Source organism: Silene latifolia, chromosome 3, assembly GCF_048544455.1.
Source record: "Silene latifolia isolate original U9 population chromosome 3, ASM4854445v1, whole genome shotgun sequence".
Lineage (NCBI taxonomy): Eukaryota > Viridiplantae > Streptophyta > Magnoliopsida > Caryophyllales > Caryophyllaceae > Silene > Silene latifolia.
In genome coordinates this window covers 111,372,839-111,393,317 of record NC_133528.1, presented here as the reverse complement: position 1 = coordinate 111,393,317, position 20,479 = coordinate 111,372,839, and the positions used below count along the sequence as shown (strand labels likewise).

The following is a 20,479-nucleotide window of genomic DNA, read 5'->3' as shown; positions in this document are numbered from 1 at the left end:
TGCATCACAAGGTTGTAATATGGTATTGACTACCCGAGTGTGATGTCGACATTTGTCGTTTGAGTTATTATTAACTCACCTTATACTTTGTTACATCCAACGGGTTGTAGTGACAATTGAACCCCGTTAAAGTGAACATGGACTAACATTTTAGTTGCCCATAGTTACTTACATGAGGTGACGTCTCGAAGTGACTAGAGTGTGATGCGATTGATGGCAAGTTCAAGTGCCATAGATTCATGTGAGATGACTAGTCGATCACATAGGCAGACTGTTAGGAACATTTTATCGGGCCTAATGACCGCTTATAGAGTTCTGGCAAATTTATATAGCCTGGTCGTGGCGAGAGCTGCTATAGTATTCAAATGAGTCGATTCTTTTGACTAATGACTATTCGCCTAAGATGACACAGTTTCAGATTAACTTTGATTTGTGTTACTACGACCTTCGTAAATGGGGTCAAATGGACATATTTTGGGTTATGATGGCTGTGGCTAGTTGAAGGGAATGAGTGCGATAGGAATTGTCCACCCCTAGTCAGGGTTATAACAATATCTCAGGGCCACTCGAGGAGTAATGAACTGGAAATGCGTGGCCACGCTCGTAATGTATCCATGTTGGATAAATCCAGTCAATCAGTTATTCTCCAGATCGAGGAAACCACTCTCAATATGATTACTTGCAAGTACGACCTAAAAGACACCTTGCATTGAGTGGGAGATAGTAATAGGACAAGAGAATTGGCGACGCGCACTTGTCGAGGACAAGTGGGAGATTGTTGGAATATGTGTCCTCCGACAATAATGCGATCACCACTGTTGATCATGATGATCACATGTTTAAGTCTCATTATAAAGAATACAATTGGGAAGTAACATTTTACTGTCAACTGGTCCACACATATCGGTAATGATTGGTTGACTAGAGTTTGGCATTACTGTCGTACGACGGTGGTGATCAGTTGATCCCCTAGGTCATACCTATAGGGCAACACTCTTAATTGTTCATTTAATTGATCGTATAACGTTACGAGTCAATTAAATTATTTAAAATTGATGGACGATTTTGGAAGTAATATTTACGTATTTCATTGGAATTTGATTAAATGAGATACGGTCTGAGTAATCGAATTGTATCATTACTCAGATGAAATTATTGTTTAAAGAAACAATTAAATTTGAATGAATTATTATAAATACAATTTGTTGTGATTTATAATTGGTAAAATATTTTGGTACAAGTAATTATGAATTACTAAAGTCGATTTTTGTATATGACATATTTTTATTAATACGTTGATTTTTAATATGTTAAAAATACATAACAATTTTATGTAACATATGACATGTGACATAAGACAAATTGACATTTTGACAAACATAATATGGAGTCCATATTATCTAAATGGACCGAAATTATGGGAGTATTAGGCTAATATTGTGTTGATTAAATTAGTGGTAAACACAATGATTACCTACTAAACTAGCCATGCAACCCTAATGCTCATTGTGAAGAGCAACTAGAGCATGCATTTGCTCCCTCCCATGCCCCCCTTCCACCCGGTTTTGAGAGTTTCCTCTTATTTTACCTAATATACACAAAAATGTTTTTGTTGTATCATTCATTCATTCATCCACCAAAATATTTTTAGAGAGATAAAAATATTTCACCTTCCTCTTCTCCTCTCCTAACCGGTTTTAGGGAGATAAAACCAAATAATTTTGGGTCAATTTTTCTTACAAAATTAATATTGTCTAGTATTCATAATATTAATTTTATTAAGAGTGTGCTTTGGGTATTAATCCTTGGGAGAGATCCTATATTTGGGTCTTTGTTCATCCATAAAGGAAAGCACAAGAACAAGAGAGAAGGAGATCTCTCTTGTGCCCTAAAAACCGAAATCCCAATGAAAGGATGAATATTTCTTCTTTATTTTGTTTATTAGTTTGCATGCATAAGATCACCATTAATTTTATGAGTAAATTAAAATGGAACATATATGAATATGTTAAGTATATAGATCTACTTTTCCTTCAATAGCTTGTACATAAGTAATTTAAAATTTTGGTCTAAATTAAAGTTCTGAGCGTTGTTTTATTTTTATTTTTATTTTTGTCCAAATACAAAGACGTAATTTATATATTAATTTATTTATTTTACTCAATCTGAGTTTTATAGTAAGTGTTAGTAAATAGATTGTATATTTGACTAATGAAATAGATATGACATATCTTAGTGCCTATAAAACCAACAATATCAAGAATCTTACGACAAATTCTTAATTTTACGACGGAGTAAGTTCTTAGTAATTGTAAAACGGTGTCAAACACACCCTATTATTAGTGGTTAACAATAAATTTGTGTAAAACTGCCCTAGACATATTTTTGTTTTACCATAATAGTCTAGAAAAAATATTTTATTTAAAAAAAAAGTAGCAGAAAAGCTTAATTATGTAAAAAACGCTTACCACGGAGGTATTTCTAATGGAACACCAAGTTTTATTATCAGTAAATACGTTCTTCAATTAAGATGATACCTACACAATAAATAAACATCATTAGCAGCCATCCTTAAATAATTTCAATTTGAAAAGATTTATAGATCATAAAAGTAAGTAAACAGAAGAGTTAATAACTTCATAAAAAGGGTGGATCATATATTTATAGATTGATTGTTTTTGGTCCTTTTAAAAGGGAGAAATAATATATACGGTATATAACACAAAGTGAAAGACTATGTATTTGATATAATTAGATAAGTTATTTTAATTTACTATTTTATATTTTAAAATTGTGATGATAGTTTACAAAATATGGACTAATAGCCAATGAAATCGCTCCAAAAGTTCCTCTTATAAGTATATATATTGATAGATACACGTATCTGTCGATACTGGAACTTTTAGACTTCCGACAAACACCTGTTGATGATAGGACGACATTACTATTTAGTTGGCATATGTCTTTATTTTCAAGCTCGTTTTACGATGTACATGTCAATGACATTGTATTTTATTAATTTAAATGATATTTAAATTAGTATTTTAAAATTAGTAAATTCATTTTGTCGTTTTAATTTGAGTTTATTTCCCCAAATTTATTTTATTGAAAATGAAATAAATATTTTTGTTCATTAAGCATTTTATTTGAAAAATCATTTAATCATTTTATCAATTGATTTGAAAAACTCAATTTTTACGACAATTTTTTTAACGCGATTTCAAGCTCAATTTTTGGACTCATTTTTGACTCGTTTAGGGCCCGAATTTCGATGAGATTTAGACCCATATCCTTCCTCACTTGGTCCCGTGTTCGAGCCCCACCAAACCCATCCAAATCCTATCCTTAAACCCAACCAAAACGCGACTCAAACCAATCCCAACACCCACGGCCTGCTCTGTTTTGGCAGCGCCAAACCCTCAACCAGACACCCATGTTCAACCACCTAGCCCCGTCCTAGCCATGCCTTAGCCGCACCTTAGCCTAACCAGCCCCAACCTAGCCTAGCTAGCCATAAAACCAAGCCCCACGAACCCAAACAAGGCCAAACCCGAGCCCCTTTCTTACTGTGTTTTTCGTGGCTCTTTGGAGATCGTTTCTTGAGCTCTAAGCTTCCCCATTAACTTCCCTTTGCTTAACCATCAAGGAAGAGATATCCTACACCTTACATACATCCTTGTAAACCATAAAAAGATAGAGAAAATCTTGAAAAGATTAAGGAAACACAAGTTTCCTAAAACCGACTCAAAGACCTTTCCTTATCTCAAACCAAATCCTTCCATTGCCATAATCATAAACCACGTCCATTACCTACCTTAACTTCAAGTAAAGTCTCCCTAACAACCCTAACAAACCCACAAAAAACCACAGCCAAACTCCAACTCAAACAACAAAAAACCCGAGTACAACCACAATTCGAACACCCAAATTTTCGAGCCCTATTTCTCCTTATATATACCTCATCTCTCACATCCTTTAGCAACTCTAAGATCCCCTAACATCCACACAACATTCACAATCAATCTGGTGTGATCAATATTTGAGCATATTTAGTCCCCAAATTAGCCTCGTTCCTATGCTTTTTAGTGCATATTTGGGTCATTTACTATCTCTAGTCCTTTGTTTTGCATATCCTCTGAGGTTTTGCTTCCTTGGTAGGAGAGGAGTGCAAACCTTGCATTTTCATGGAAAAATAGAGCTAAATTTATCGAATCTAATGACCAAGCATCAAAGAGAAGACAAGACTAGAAGGCCTTTGTACATACTGTAGTAGATGGGCAATGATGAAACAGATCCTTGCATCCCCGACAAAATCCCGGAGGATTGTTGGAAGAAGAAAAGAAGAAAAGGAAGCTGAGCCAGGATCCGCTCGTCCCACCACTTGGGATGCCCGTCCAGCAGCTTCCCAGGACGCTCGTCCAAGCCGCCCAGACGCCCGTACAACAGCTCCCCAATCCGCCCGTCTCGACCCTTGGACGCTCGGATTATACTCCAGAGGGACACATCATCTTCTTCCCACCATTGAAGATGCGCATATTTTTGGAAGACTAGCTAAAAGGAGACCCGCATCTTTTCTTGAGAGGAGCGATTCCTCAAGGACTTAATCGTCATTTAAGCCCTTAGTAACCCTAATTTGTGCACCTAATCCCCACTATAAATACCCCATTAGTCTAATTAGGTTATCATGTTCTTCTTATCAATCTTTAGTGTAGTATATATCATTCTAATCTCTCCTTAATCTTGTAATCAACTTCTAATCAAATATTAATACAAATCTCATTTCCTTAATTTCTCTTTTGTTCATCTTTTATTTTGGGTAATTGAAGATTATTTGGGTTTATTGGGAGATTGACAACCTTCCATCAATCATCAAGTACTTCTTTAATTATTTGCATTATTATTTTGGAATCATCATTAGGTATAACCCTCTTAATCCCTTTTTAATTATTGTTAATCATCTTCATTTATTCATCATGTTTTGCTTTGTTAATATGATTGACAACCTTGTTAACATGTTAAACTTGATAATGAGTGAGTAGTTTCCTTAACTAGGGTTAATGGGCAATTAGGGGAAACCAACATGGGGGATGATTCATGCTTAATTTAATATGTTTTTATAATTTATTGCTTGCTTGTTGTGATCTCAACTTATGCACATTTTATGTTTGATGAAATGCGAGCCTATGAATCCTTGCATTTTTTACCCATCACTTACCTTTTCAATGAGACTTGTAAGACATAAACCAACTCGAGTCTCATTAGACCATGCATATAGTTGTGTAGGGAGGATTAAGTCAACTTGTAGGTGTTGTACAATCTAATCAATTCGGCTCCGGGACCCAAACCTTCCTAGGATTGTAAGATATAAACCAACTCAATCCTATCACAACAATAATTGCTTGCTTATAATTTGAGAATATGTTTGTATGATCAATTCCCATGAATCCCCTATGACCCCATGACACCCTAGTACTTTTAATCAATTGTTTACATCTCATTTTAGTCATCTTGCTTGTTTACTTTAATTGTTATTTAGTTTAGTGATCTTCTTATCTCAACCCAAATTGTGACACCCCTAGACACCGCTACTTGCAATCAAAAATCCTACATCAATACCTGTCCCTTGGGATCCGACCTTTACTTGCCTCTTTACTAATAGTAGAGTTGTTTGTGAAGTTATAAATATTGTTTTGGTCTAGGCGCTCCTAACGACAAGTAACCGAAATCTAAGCTCAAAGCGGATCGACCAAAAATGGCGCCGTTGCCGGGGACAGTGTTAACTTGATTTGATTTTCTTTGATTGTTATTAGTTGTGTCTTTCTTTACATTGGGGAAGTAAAACTCCTCAAGGTTTGTTCTAATTGTTTTCGAGTTGTTTGATATTTTGCATGTCTAGAAGATCACAAGGTAACTTGTTACCCATTGATCACGAAATTGAAAGGACTTTGACAACCAATAGAAGACTTGCTAGGAATACTTTGAGAGGTATTGGTGAGGTTGTAGATATTCAACCAAACACTATTGAGTTCATCAATCCTTTTGCAAGAGAAGGTGAGGAGAACCCAACACAAAATCAATCACCCAACCAACCCACAATGCCTAAGTTTTCATCACATTCCGTACTAACCGAAGAGAACCTACCCAATGGTACTCCCACACCACAACACTTAACCGGAAATTTCATTGCAAAATCCGCATTTATCCAATTAGTCGAAAGAAGCCAATTTGGGGGGATGCCTAGTGAAGACCCTCATTCCCATATGGAAACTTTTTGTGACTATTGTGATGCGATTTCACAAACCGGAGTGACTGAAGACCAAATTCGATGGGTCTTATTTCCTTTTTCTCTAATTGGCACCGCAAAACAATGGTTGAAAAGCCTCGTAAAGCTACTCTTGGAATTGACTCTTGGAAGAAGTTGGCTCTAGCTTTCTACAATAAATTCTACCCTCCGGAAAAGACTAACATGCTAAGAGCTAAAATTACGGGTTTTAAGCGAAGGGATGAAGAATCTTTGTATGAAGCTTGGGAGCGATTCAAAGGAATTTGTCGCTCATGTCCTCATCATGGACTTAGCGAGTTGTTCTTGGTACAACAATTTTGGAATGGTCTTTATGAAGACTCAAGAAACATTCTCAACATGGGATCAAATGGTATGTTCACCGAAGTTCACGATAATCAAACTTAGAACAAGATTGAGGAAATGACGGTCCATAATTCACAATATAGTAGACCTCGCAAGGCTACTAGAGGAGGAAAGCATGAAGTGGACTCTATTACTCAATTGGGTGCTCAACTTAGAGCTCATATTGATACCATCAACTTGAAGTTTGAGAAGGCTATGGCTAAACTTAAAGAAGCCTCAAAATCACCAAAGCATTATGTTAATGCCATGGTAGCATCTTCATCAATCCCAAGTGGGATATGTGAGAATTGTGGAACTTTGGGACATGACTAAAGTGAATGTAGGGGAACAAATAAACAAGTGAATGCTTTTCAAGCATACAAAAGTGGTACCCCTTATTCCAACTATTACAATGAAAACACCAAATTCCACCCAAATCTCTCATACAAAAGCCAAAATGTTCAAAACCCTCAACCAACATACACCCCACCTCCCATGAGAAACCAAAACCAAAGACCCCTTTTTTAACCAAAACCAAGGTTATCAAAATCAAACTCCGTACAATCAACAAAATGACCAAGGTTTTGATGTTCAAAAAGCGGTCCTCCAAATGCAAAAGAATCAACAAGAATTTTTCACTCAAATGCAAAAAGATAGCCAAGCAAAAGACATCACCATCAACAACATCCTAGCCCACACAAAAATGTTGGAAACTCAAATGACCCAACTAGCATCTTCAAACTCTCAAAGACAAAAGGGGCAATTACCACCTCAAAGTAATCCCCCAAGACATGAAACGGTTAGTGCCATTCACTTGAGGAGTGGTATGAAATATGAAGGACCAAAGAATCAAGTTGAGGATGAAGTTGTGGAAGCTAGTGACAAGGAAAGAGTTGTACAAAACTTTAGGGAAGAAGAACCCACCAATCAAGAAGTTTCAAAGAAAAATGAAGAAAAGGCCAAGGAGAAGGAACCCATTGTTATTAGGCTTCCATTCCCGAGTCGCCAAGCTAAGCCTAAGTTTGATGACCAACTTGGAAAATTCATAGAAATTGTGAAGAATTTAGAAGTCTCGATTCCTTTCACGGAATTGATCAATCACGTTCCGGCTTATGCAAAGTACATGAAGGGCATCCTTACGAAGAACAAATCAATCCGGAAGCTTAAGACTATTGCCTTCACTAAGGTGAGTAGTGCCATACTTCAAGGGAGTTCACCTCCAAAACTCAAGGATCCGGGAAGTTTCTCCATTCCATGCACTATTGGTGACACTACAATCAACAAAGCTTTTTGTGACCTTGGGGCAAGTGTTAGTATCATGCCATATTTGGTTAGCAAGAGGCTAGGAATGGGAGAACTCAAATGTACCAACATCACGCTTTAAATGGCGGATAGATCAACAAAGACACCTTTAGGGGTATGGGAAGATGTTCCCGTGAGAATTGCAAAATTCTTCATCCCGGTGGATTTTGTCATTGTTGACATGGAAGAAGACTCCAACATTCCTATTATCTTAGAAAGACCTTTCTTGCACATCGCGGGAGCGGTGATCGATGTAAAGCATGGAGAACTCACCCTTGAAGTGGGAGATGAAACCATCACTTTCAATCTTGACAAGACCATGAGAGCTCCCCGTTTGCATGAGCCATGTTTTATGGTTGATCACTATAGCCGGAAGGATGGTAGGAAGAAGTTGGGATTTCAATGGAAAAAGAAAATGGATGATGCTCCATCAAAAGAGCAAGGAAATAGCAACAATGAGAGCTTGAAAAGCTCACCCATGACAAGTGAAGAAGATGGCCCCATTGGCCAAGACAAGAAAGAAAGAGAGTTGTCTCTATCAACTCAAGAAACTTTCAATGATCAAGTAGACGAATTTTGCGGTCTTTGGGATGATGAGTTCGAAGGGATATTCAATCCCTATATTGGTAATGCTATGAACCAAGACCATCATGGACAACAACAAATGCAAAAATCTATTGAGGACCTTTATCTTGATAATGAACAAGCTTTCGACTACTTCTTCAAGGTGTTGAGTAACATCAACAACACCTTGAACATGCCCCCTTGACATCTCACATTGGATGAGAGTTTGGTGGAGTCCTCCCTAAACCACCACTTGTAAATATTCTAACTCCCTAACTTGTATTTCAATTATTACATTGCATTCTTTGTCATTTTGGATTTATTTTTGTGCCTTGATCAAGATATTCATCATTTTGAGAGAAGTGAGGGAGGGACTTATGATTTTATTAATGTGTAGTGCTTTACCTTAGTATGGGGATAGCAATTTCCTAGGCTATTTATGCCTTTGTAGTGCCCCTACAATGAAGAACACGAGAATTGAAGAATGAAAATGACACGGGTTACGAAGTACCCACGGATGGATCTGAATCCGTGTGGTCAAGGAGGAATACGAGCGTCCAATCGGACAATCTGCTCATCCTGAAGAACCCGAGCGTCCAAAGTCACGAGACGCTCATCTGGTAGAGCTGCAGAAAACAAAAAACTGGTCTGTAAGAGAATCTGAGCGTCCCAGCTGAGAATCCGCTCGTCTCATTCTAGACGGCCGTACTTCACAAAAGATGCTCGTCTTTTTCAGTAGCAAAAATCTGGGGATTTCTCTGTAAAGAAATCCGAGCGTCCCTCCAGAAAGACGCTCGTCCCTCCACAAAGAATCCGCTCGTCTTAGAAGCAAGACGCTCATCCTGTGGCGTCTTTTCCTGGGTTAAACATTGAAGAATCCACCCGTCCTGATGCATGGTCTGCTCATCCTCTGCTGCGATTTCAAAAATAACGGTTGATTTAAACCTCTTTTCTCCCATTTATTATCATTTCTTCAACATACAAACACTACCCACTACCCAAAAACCCTCACCCTCCCCATCAACAAAACCAAATTTCCTCAACCAAATTCAATCAAATTAAATCCAAACTTTCTCACAACAAAAATTAATCACTCCTTTTGCCACAACAAGTGATTCAAACATCAAAATCTTCAACCTTTGAGTTGATTTTTAGGATACAAAACAACATTCATCCTAAATCAATTTGGGTATCACTAAAAATTGAATATTTCAATCTTTCATTGGTGTAATCAAGCAAAGGAGAATGGCACGAACTAAAGGAGGTAACAAGGCACCCCCAAAGAAGACACTTTCCAAAAGGCAACAAGCTCTTCAAGCAAAACAATTGTCAAAGGCATTGGTAGTCCATGAGGTGAGGTTGGAGGTTCAACAAGGTCCCCCTATGGAAGCTACAACATCAACAACTCCAGTCATTGAGCAATTATCCAATTATCCGGAGGTAACTTTCACTTCCGACTCTCATAGGGAGAAATTCATTCTCTTTGCTAAGAAAACCATCATGCCTACTAAGTTTATTTGTGAAGATGCATTGTCAAAATTGGGTGTTCTTGAACAAACCAAAACCTTCTTTGAGTCTATGGGATTGGGTAAATTGTTTACAATGAAGGAATTGACATACCCCTCCCTCACCTTGGAATTTTTAATTTCTTTGAAAGTCACAAGGGTGGAGACTCGAACCAACATCGAGTTTCGTCTTGAAAATGTTGATAGACGCATAACTTATGGCGAATTGGGTAAGATATTAGGCCTTAGTGATAACCCGAAATATACAAAGACTCCTATCAAGTATGACCCCGCTCCTCTTTGGATGGCAATTTTCGGGAAGAAATTCGTGCGTTTTCATAATTGTCGTGCTCTCTTAGTCCACCATCCGGGCATTAGAGTATGGCATAAGGTCATTGGGAATACTTTGATAGCTAGAAATGGCATAAATCACCTTACCAAACTCGATTGTATTCTTCTTGAGTCGGCCTTGAATATTGGGAGGGAATTTACCAAGCCATACAATGCTCTAAGACTTTTGGTTGAATGATGGCTTAATGTCGATTGTGGCAAAGAAGGCACCGCCTTTATTGTAAATGGAGGACTATTTACCCATTTGGCTAGGCATTTTAACCGGGATTTCAACAAAAACAACACCTATGTGTCGGTTAAAGGAGGCCATCTTGTTGATATGGACACCATGATTCACAATTTCAAGTGGGTCAAGCATGACACTCTTGACGACAAATATGGGTGGTTAACCAATGAAGCTAGATCTTTCACCTTGCCTTCCAAAATTTGCCGATTGAATGTTCACCAACCGAACTACCTTCTCCCACTCTCCGAAGAGACTGAGTATATCATTCAACAACAAAGAGGCGAAATTGCCGAGCCCTCCTCCTCCATTATCACCCCACCTTACCCATTTGAATACCAAGAGTTCAAACCCAAGGATGTCGAAGTGGGAAATGATTACTTGACACTACTCATGAGGGAAATGCACAAGCAAGCTTACAATGACAGAGTGGATGCTTACAAGGCCTAATATCCGCCCCTCCTACATCTAGCTAGGCAAGGACTTCTTGATCCGTCTTGTCCTTTGCCTAGTTGGGTGGATAGGGAAATATTCTTTCCTAGCATTCCTAGTGGTCGTAGACCGGGTGGAGAGGAGATGGTTGTTGAAGAGGGTGGTGTTCAAGAAGAAGGTGTTCAAGAAGAAGAGGTTCAAGAAGAAGAGGGTCAAGAAGAAGAAGCTCAAGAAGAGGAAGAGGAAAGTGAGGAAGAACAAGCTAGTGAAAGTGAGAGTAGACACGATTCCACATCTATGGAAGTTGATGATACCTCAAGAGAGGATGATGATGATGATGATGATACGATGGGTGAATATTAGCAAACTTTGGAGGCTCCTATATCCTTACACCTCCATTATGGTTTGTCTACTTCCCTTGTTTTTATTTTATCTTGATCATTTATTTTGTGGAGTCCTAGCAACATTGGACGACTAACACCTTGGCTTCATTAAGGTGTTCTTTATCTTTGTTCCCAACTTATAAAATCCAAAATGACAATCTTTAGTTTTATGCACTGCATTCCATGTGCATAAACTCCCCCGAAATTCAAGACATTAGAAATAATGTCTATTTTGGTTTGGGGAAGTCCATGCATATGCATTGGGAGCTAATTTAAATTATGCTCTCCGCCATAACAAAAACACATGCATCATGTAGTGTAGCTTTGTATAATTTGCATTTAGTTTAGAAATCATGCATATTCATTGCATAATTTCCTTTCGTATTGGCCATTGAGGACAATGCCCATACTAGTGTGGAGATGGGAAATTCTAACTTGACTTTTATTCAAAATCCAAAAAAATCAAAAATTTCGAAAAACCCAAAAAAATTGAAAAATTGAAAAAATCAAAAACATGTTCATTTCCTTTATAGTGTAGTCTTGTGTATATATTGTGTTTGTTCATCCTTTTTCACATTGATCGACTACGCCACATCCGAGACATGAGGATATTGAAGACCGCATGGTATGATCTTTCTAATCTCCTTTTTCCTCTTTATGTTAATGACTATGTGACTTTATTTTGATTGATGCGGTAAAAATAATGTGAATTTAGGACTTAGATTTAGGTTATTTGGCATATTAGTTGGTAGAAGCATATGCATTAGGATGTATAAATGTTAGTTGCATCTTGGCATGTAGTTTGCATGTTAGAAAAATTTTGTGGAACCGTCTACTTGGGAAGCTTGACAAGTGTATATAGGCCCTAGTAAATACTTTTTCTTCTTAAGACTTTGCTTGTCAGAATACTTGTAAAACACCCTATGATGTGTCATGCTAGTATCCTTTGACCCATGGATTAAGGCTTAGTCAAGAGTACCTTGTGGTGTGATAACTCCTTGGCTACCGTTTATTCCAAGGTGACCCTTGAAACCATGCAACCAACCATCATCCATATTCTACCACATTTTGTCATCAAAAAGGGAATGGGCACAAAAATTGTTCAAAATTTGAGTTCAAGAATTGAAATGAAAAATCAAAAAAGTTTGCAATTGCATCAAAAGAAAAGAGGAGTAACAAAAATGAAAACTCCTATGCTTCAAATATAAGGCACCCTCGTTACTAATTGGGGTGACTTTGAAAATGTTCAAAAGAAAATGCAAAAAGTTGAAAAGTTGTCAAGTATTGAAATGCCAAAAATCAAAAGAAATGGCAAAAAGAAAGTATTCTCAAATGTCAAATGCCACAAGAAATTGGGGGGAAAAACAACAACAAAAGCAAATTCCCAAATGCAACTCAAGTTCTATTGATCGCTTTTCCATCGTATCCACTTTTGTGCATGGTAGAGAGGGGACGACCCTTCTTCTTGTCTAGGCAAGAAGGGGAATTCCGCGATCCTCCAGTGTTTCTAACACCATATGGAGTCTATTCTTGACAAAAGCATTTAACGATTGAGGACAAAGGTACCCTAGCTTGACACAACTTGGAGGTGATTTATTGGTATCCTTCTAGGCCTAGTAGTTTGAAGAAACCATATCTATGAAGAAGTGTGTACCCTTGAATTGCTTCTCCTTTAGATAATTTCCGCCACTTAGATGAGGAAAGTGGCTATTCATTTGTAGATGCATCCATTACTTGATTTTGTCTGCTTTAATGCTTGGATGTGTCGCCATTTTGGCAAGACCCACCTTGCCTTGCAAGAAGGCATCCTACCTCATGGTTGTCTTGTTGTGAGTTGAAGGGGCGGAGTGAGACCCGCTAATTGTCTCATGTCGGCTATATTAGTAGGATAGTTTAAATAAGGGTCTAGTTTTGTCACCTCTTTACTCGGGACGCGCAAAGGTTCAGTTTGGGAATATTTGATGTGATCAATATTTGAGCATATTTTGTCCCCGAATTAGCCTCGTTCCTATGCTTTTTAGTGCATATTTGGGTCATTTACTATCTCTAGTCCTTTTTTTTTCATATCCTTTGAAGTTTTGCTTCCTTGGTAGGACAGGAGTGCAAACCTTGCATTTTTATGGCAAAATAGAGCTAAATTGATCGAATCTAATGACCACGCATCAAAGAGAAGATAAGACTAGAAGGCCTTTGTACATAATGTAGTAGATGGGCAATGATGAAGAAGATCCTTGCATCCCCAACAAAATCCCGGAGGATTGTTGGAAGAAGAAAAGGAAGCTAAGCCAGGATCCGCTCGTCCCACCACTCGGGACGTCCGTCCAGCAGCTTCCCAGGACGCTCGTCCAAGCCGCCCAGACGCCCATCCAACAGCTCCCCAATCCGCCCGTCTCGACCCTTGGACGATCGGATTATACTCCAGAGGGACACGTCCTTTTCTTCCCTCCATTGAAGATGCGCATATTTTTGGAAGACTAGCTAAAAGGAGACCCGCATCGTTTCTTGAGAGGAGCGATTCCTCAAGTACTTAATCGTCATTTAAGCCCTTAGTAACCCTAATTTGTGCACCTAATCCCCACTATAAATACCCCATTAGTCTAATTAGGTTATCATGTTCTTCTTATCAATCTTTAGTGTAGTATATATCATTCTAATCTCTCCTTAATCTTGTAATCAACTTCTAATCAAATATTAATACAAATCTCATTTCCTTAATTTCTCTTTTGTTCATCTTTTATTTTGGGTAATTGAAGATTATTTGGGTTTATTGGGAGATTGACAACCTTCCATCAATCATCAAGTACTTCTTTTTGTCTTTGCATTATTATTTTGGAATCATCATTAGGTATAACCCTCTTAATCCCTTTTTAATTATTGTTAATCATCTTCATTTATTCATCATGTTTTGCTTTGTTAATATGATTGACAACCTTGTTAACATGTTAAACTTGATAATGAGTGAGTAGTTTCCTTAACTAGGGTTAATGGGTAATTAGGGGAAACCAACATGGGGGATGATTGATGCTTAATTTAATATGTTTTCCTAATTTATTTTCTTACTTGTTGTGATCTCAACTTATGCACATGTTATGTTTGATGAAATGCGAGCCTATGAATCCTTGCATTTTTTACCCATCACTTACCTTGTCAATGAGACTTGTAAGACATAAACCAACTCGAGTCTCATTAGACCATGCATATAGTTGAGTAGGGCGGATTAAGTCGACTTGTAGGTGTTGTACAATCTAATTTAATCGATTCGGCTCCAGGACCCAAACCTTCCTAGGATTGTAAGATATAAACCAACTCGATCCTATCACAACAATAATTGCTTGCTTATAATTTGAGAATATGTTTGTATGATCAATTCCCATGAATCCCCTATGACCCCATGACACCCTAGTGCTTTTAATAAATTGTTTACATCTCATTTTAGTCATCTTGCTTGTTTACTTTAATTGTTATTTAGTTTAGTGATCTTCTTATCTCAACCCAAATTGTGACACCCCTAGACACCGCTACTTGCAATCGAAAATCCTACATCAATACCCGTCCCTTGGGATCCGAACTTTACTTGCCTCTTTACTAATAGTAGAGTTGTTTGTGAAGTTATAAATATTGTTTTGATCTAGGTGCTCCTAACGACAAGTAACCGAAATCTAAGCTCAAAGCGGACCGACCAGAATCACACTCGAAAAAAACCCAAAACTCTCTTCAATCTACTCGAGAAACAGAGTATTCAATTACTCTATTTTCGCGTGTTTTGCAGCGTGTTTTGCCTTGTTTTTCGTGCTCTTAACCTAAAAATGGGTTCCTTTTGTTTACACTTTAAAGAACTACGTTCTTCCTAGATTCCAAAACATCTTTCAAATAGAACTTTCGTTGATAAACGAGTTCGCAATTCGCGTTTGTAAATCGTTGCTCAATTTCGAATAAAACCGCGTCAAAACTTTTAACTTTCATCGATAATGGCCCCTCGATATAAAGTCTACAATCGATTAAAACCCAAGACTTTTTCAATAATAAGGGATTTGCAGGGTGTTGGCCGATGGATGGCGTTAGTCGATGTGGAATTATTTTATGTCAGTAACTAGAATTGTTCTTATTTGCTTTAATTCGCATGTCTTACGATAGCTATTAATTAAACATAAAATTTGGTTAATTAATTGATTAATGATGCGATCTATGCAAGCACTTGTTTAAATCTGATTTTCCATATGTTAGTTAGTATAAAGATGAAGTCTTTATTTAATTTACCATGTTATTTATCATATGATTTGATTTGTTTAAGTTTGTATGACGATTAGCATGTTTAGATCACTTTAACAAAGAAATTGTTTAGTTAATCTTGTCACATGTCATGTAGGTTTAATTCATCATAAAAATGAATTGTTTGGTTTAATTAAATTAATTTTGCTTGAATTGTATTTATTTAATTTAATTTTAGTCACATGAATTTGCATTTAATTGATTGGTTATAAAATAATTAGTCAATAAGCATGTTTGATCAATTTCTCGTGACTCGTGTATACACCCGTGGTCACGTTAGCTGTGTGTCAGATCTTGGCCAAGAGGTCGATTATATGCTTTGGTGTGCGTGATAATTATGATGGTTTGTTTACAGTTTTTATTGCACTTGTTTGTTGTATAATAACCTGTAACTGTTTACTAACGTTTGCTAACCTATCTTATGCTAAGCGTAAGATATCCTCTTCTCCTTTCTTTTATTTGTCTATTTTGATAATTTAAACAAACTCACATGCTAAATTTACTCGACGAGTTAATTTCATTAAATTGATGTAGAATTGAATTGACATGCTTAGGGTTAATACAATGACTGCATTACATATGATAGATAGCCAAATAGCCATCGTAGTCCATTACTAGAGGTTGTTATTGCAATGGACGGGGTTGAGTATTTTTAATGAAATTAATTAACTTACTAACACGTAATGTAATACCTGTACCTTTTGGGACCTGCAAATGTACCTTAGAATGCATGAGAGGACCATCGAAGGAGATAACATACTCTCAAGAGTGAGAGGTTGACCATACACTAGACCAAGTGAGACCTGGACTAGACCTAGTGCAGCAGTGTTAGACAGAGTGAGTCATTCACTCGACCGAGTGAGGGCCACTCGGTCGAGAGGACTCGCACTCGGTCGAGTGACGCTGAATCAGAATACGGGATAAGGAAATCTTATCCCCTTATCCTCATTCATTTTATCTTCTTCCTTCTCACTCCAAATCCTCTCCTTTTTCTCTAAAACTCTCATAAACCTCTTCCACCATGGATCCAGGCTTGGTTTTAGGAATCTCTCACCTTGTTCTTCACCATCCACACTTGTAAGTCGATTTCCACTAATCCTTGTTTAAGTCTTACCCCAAATTTTTGAGGGTTTTCACTTGGTTTAATTAGCTAGTAATTAGTATATGTAAAATGGGTAATTAGTGGGTAATAATAAGGAGGTTTGTATTATGTAATAGAATAGGATGTATTTGTGATGGTATTACATGATTTGTATAAGATTAAGACAGTCTTGTGAGACCGAATCGTATGGGATTCGGGTAACTCATGAAGAATGCTAAAAGGTAGGTTAATCTTACTCGGTTTTAATAATGTGTTGTGTATGATGATGTTGCAATTAGTTTCACATAATTAGGGCATTTGCATTATAACATGTTTAGTGGTTAATTGCATCATTAAGAGGGTGATTATGATTTGTTGCGTTGCATTTCATGTATTGGTTATGATTGCGTATGCGGAGGATGTGTGGTTATTGAGAAGACGTAAGACGGTTGAGAGACGTCTTACGCTTGAGTCGCCTCTTGGAGCTTCTCACTCCAAGAGGGATGTGCACATTAATGTCTTGAGTTGCGGAGGGACTCGTGTGGTTAAGACACAACGTCTGGTGGAGATCCGGTTGGTTTCCGAACCCGGTACGTCTGGGTGTGTCCCAGTACCTATTTGTGGTTGTTGGTATGTCTGGGCGTGTCCCGATACCAGTGTGGCTGTCAAAATGTCTGGGCGTGTCCCGGTACCGTGGTGGGGGTTGTTTGATAGTATCTCATTCACATTATGGACATGTTGCATGGTCATTTATCATATTGCGTCTTCTATTTATGTAATACCACGTTTTTCTGAGTTCTGTTACTCGGCCGAATAGGGCTAACTCGGCCGTGTAATGCGTCGTGTATTGTATGGCCAGGCTACTGTCCAGGAGCAATACTAAGCCGAGTAAGGGGTACTCGGCCGAGTACTCTCAGTACTCGACCAAGTATCCGGTCTGACGGGAATTATTTTTGCGGTTTGGTTAAGGATGATTAGAGTTATAAATTACATTTAATAATTTCACTTTTCACTTTTACCAACACCTAAAACATTTCTACTTACTCTAATCATCCCTAATCTCTCCCAAGATCTTTGTTTGTTCCCGAGTCTTTGTTCATCTCTCTCGTGCGTCAGTTGCGTCGGTAAGTCACTAGTCCCATATCTTTTGTTAGTTTTGTCTTTTAGGGCTTTAACCTAGTATTGGAATTTGGGAAAAGGGATGATTTCATATTATGATTGGATCGTTATGATTGTTGTTAGGTGGAGAATTTGTGGAAGAACGTTTCCAGTTTCCGCTTGTTGACTCGTAATCGGATCTGTGCTAAGGTAGGCTTTCCCTACTCAATTGATTGCATAATTAATTTAAGATGTAATGATTGTGATTTAATTGGCATGATTAATATTGTTGTTGAACTGCTTTCTTAATTGTTGGAGTTGTGCTGGATTGATTATATTGGTGAGGTGCGTCTTCGGTTGAGTAGAGTCACTTGCGGGGGTGGCTGCACGCCCTTGATTCACCCCTTGTGGAACCTGCCACAAGAGAGGATGTGCACATTAAGGAACATTGGTTGTTTGCTCGTTGTGATGAGCGGAGATTAGGTGGGCAAGGCTGCGGTCCCCCACTGGCGGTATGGATTATCTGTCGTGGCAGTAATCTGGCAGGACTACACACTTAAGTGTGTAGTCAGTATTGAGACATGATTGGAAATAGAGAATAATTGTGGAATTATTGTCGTTGCTATTATTGTAATTTGCTTATATTAATTATACAGTGAACTGACCTCGTTGTTGTTTTGTAAAACTGTAGTGATCTATTCGGGGATGGTGAGCACGTTGTGATAGGTGATGGTTTTCTTTAGCTAAGGGGACAAGATGGGATGTCATCACTTTGAGTCTAGCTTCCGCTGTTACGAGTAGTTTTGGTTTTCAGTTGTATTAAGATTTCATATACACTTTCTTTTGGTTTTGCTTTGAGACAATGTAATCATTTAAACTCTATGCTTTAATAAATGTTTCGGAATGGTTATTTTTGATATACTAACCTCGGGCAACCGAGATGGTAACAAATTCTCATGCTAGGGTGGTCCTTGGTAAGACACCTTAGTATGTGGGGGTGTTAAAAAGTGGTATCAGAGTAACGATTTTGGAACCTAAAACCAATGAACCAAATGAACATAAGAAGTCTAAATAAAATGAACCCGGGTAGGAGTTGTTTGCAGCTACCGCAAAGACTTGAGAGACGTCCCGAAGTCGCATTGAGGCCCTTACAACTTCGAGCTGGTCAACATGGGAGTGTCTTGGGAATCGTTGTGTGTTTGAAGTAATGTGTGTTGTATCTATAACTATGATTCTTGTGAAGTTGTTGGATGAAATGAGAAAGTGAATTGCGTATCTTGAACATCGTAGTATTTGAACATGATATATGTTTTATTACTTGGCTTTGGAAGGGTAGTAATATGTTGGAAATATCGTATGCATGTTCAAGTATGTTTTCCCGTAATAGTTAGCTCTTTTTTGGCATGATTCGGCCGAGCAGGGCGGGTACTCGACCGAGTAACCAAGCACTCGACCGAGTGTTCATTTGTGTGTATGAGGCAGTAGCTACTGGTTGTGATCACTCGACCGAGTAAGAGGGGTACTCGACCGAGCGACGCACACTCGACCGAGTACCATACATATCCGACCAAGTATGTTTTATGTGTTTTGGAGGATAGCTACTGGAGTGGAATACTCGGCCGAGTAGTCTCTGTACTCGACTGAGTAGTCCTTACTCGACCAAGTATTTCACGGTTTTCAGTCGAGTACTTCTTTGGCGGATGGTTTATTTATTTTGAGTCGTAGCCTATGTGCTTACGTTTCCTTGGTTATATCAGCTCAAAATGCCGCCAAAGAGGTCAGCTGCATGCATCCAAGCCACCGAGATGACTGTGGATCAGAATTCCCGTATGATTGAGCAGCAAGATACGCTGACGGAGGCACTCAAGAACGTGGGTAAGGGAGGTGAGAAACAAGTGGATGCATCCCAGCTAAGCACCACTATTTATCGCTTCCACCCTCTACTTATGACGGCACCGGTGAGCCAAAGCTACTAGATAATTGGCACCGTGAGATGGGGATTCTTCTGGAGGCCGTGAAGTGTCTGGCAGAGATGATGGTAGAACAGGTTGCGTTCTACCTAAGGAATGAGGCTGGGGTCTGGTGGCAGAACGTGAGGGAGGATGCTAGGGTATACTATAAGGATCATGGGTATGACGCTATCCCATAGTCAGGCTTCAAGAGCGCTATGAGGGAGCGTTTTGTGCCGGAGCACATTCGTCACAAGTTGAAAAATGAGTTCGATTCTTTCACCATGACTGATGATATGATCGTCACAAAGTACTATCACCGGTTCCTAGAGTTGTCACGCTACGCAGTGGATATGCAGATGGGTCAACGGGGTTTAGCTCTTCGCTTTGAAAAGAGGTTAGCGCCAAAGATCATGGACAGACTACCAGCTGGGGTTCTGTAAGAGGTATATGCACAAGTTGGGCATGCTGAGAGGTTAGTGGACTTGGCCAAGGAGGCTAAGGAAATGAATGATGAGAAGAGAAAGGTGGAGAGTGAGAGTGGCAACCAGTCGGGCCACATGAGGGGCAATCACAGTCAGGCTAGGGCCTTTTCTGGAGGATCTGGGTATGCAGGGGGATCTCGGGCTTGGGGAAGAGGAGGCGGTCGGAGTACTAGTGATAACTCCAACCTTACATGTTTCAATTGTGGCAGAGT

At 38.5% G+C, this 20,479-nt stretch overlaps 1 non-coding gene across 1 annotated transcript; it reads right to left on the bottom strand.

The window, feature by feature from the left end:
- Positions 1-6,466: 6,466 nt before the first annotated feature.
- On the bottom strand, positions 6,467-6,573 carry LOC141650620 (small nucleolar RNA R71). The gene has a single exon (XR_012546642.1). It is a non-coding gene; the product is annotated as a small nucleolar RNA R71 (small nucleolar RNA).
- Between the last annotated feature and the right edge of the window lie 13,906 nt (positions 6,574-20,479).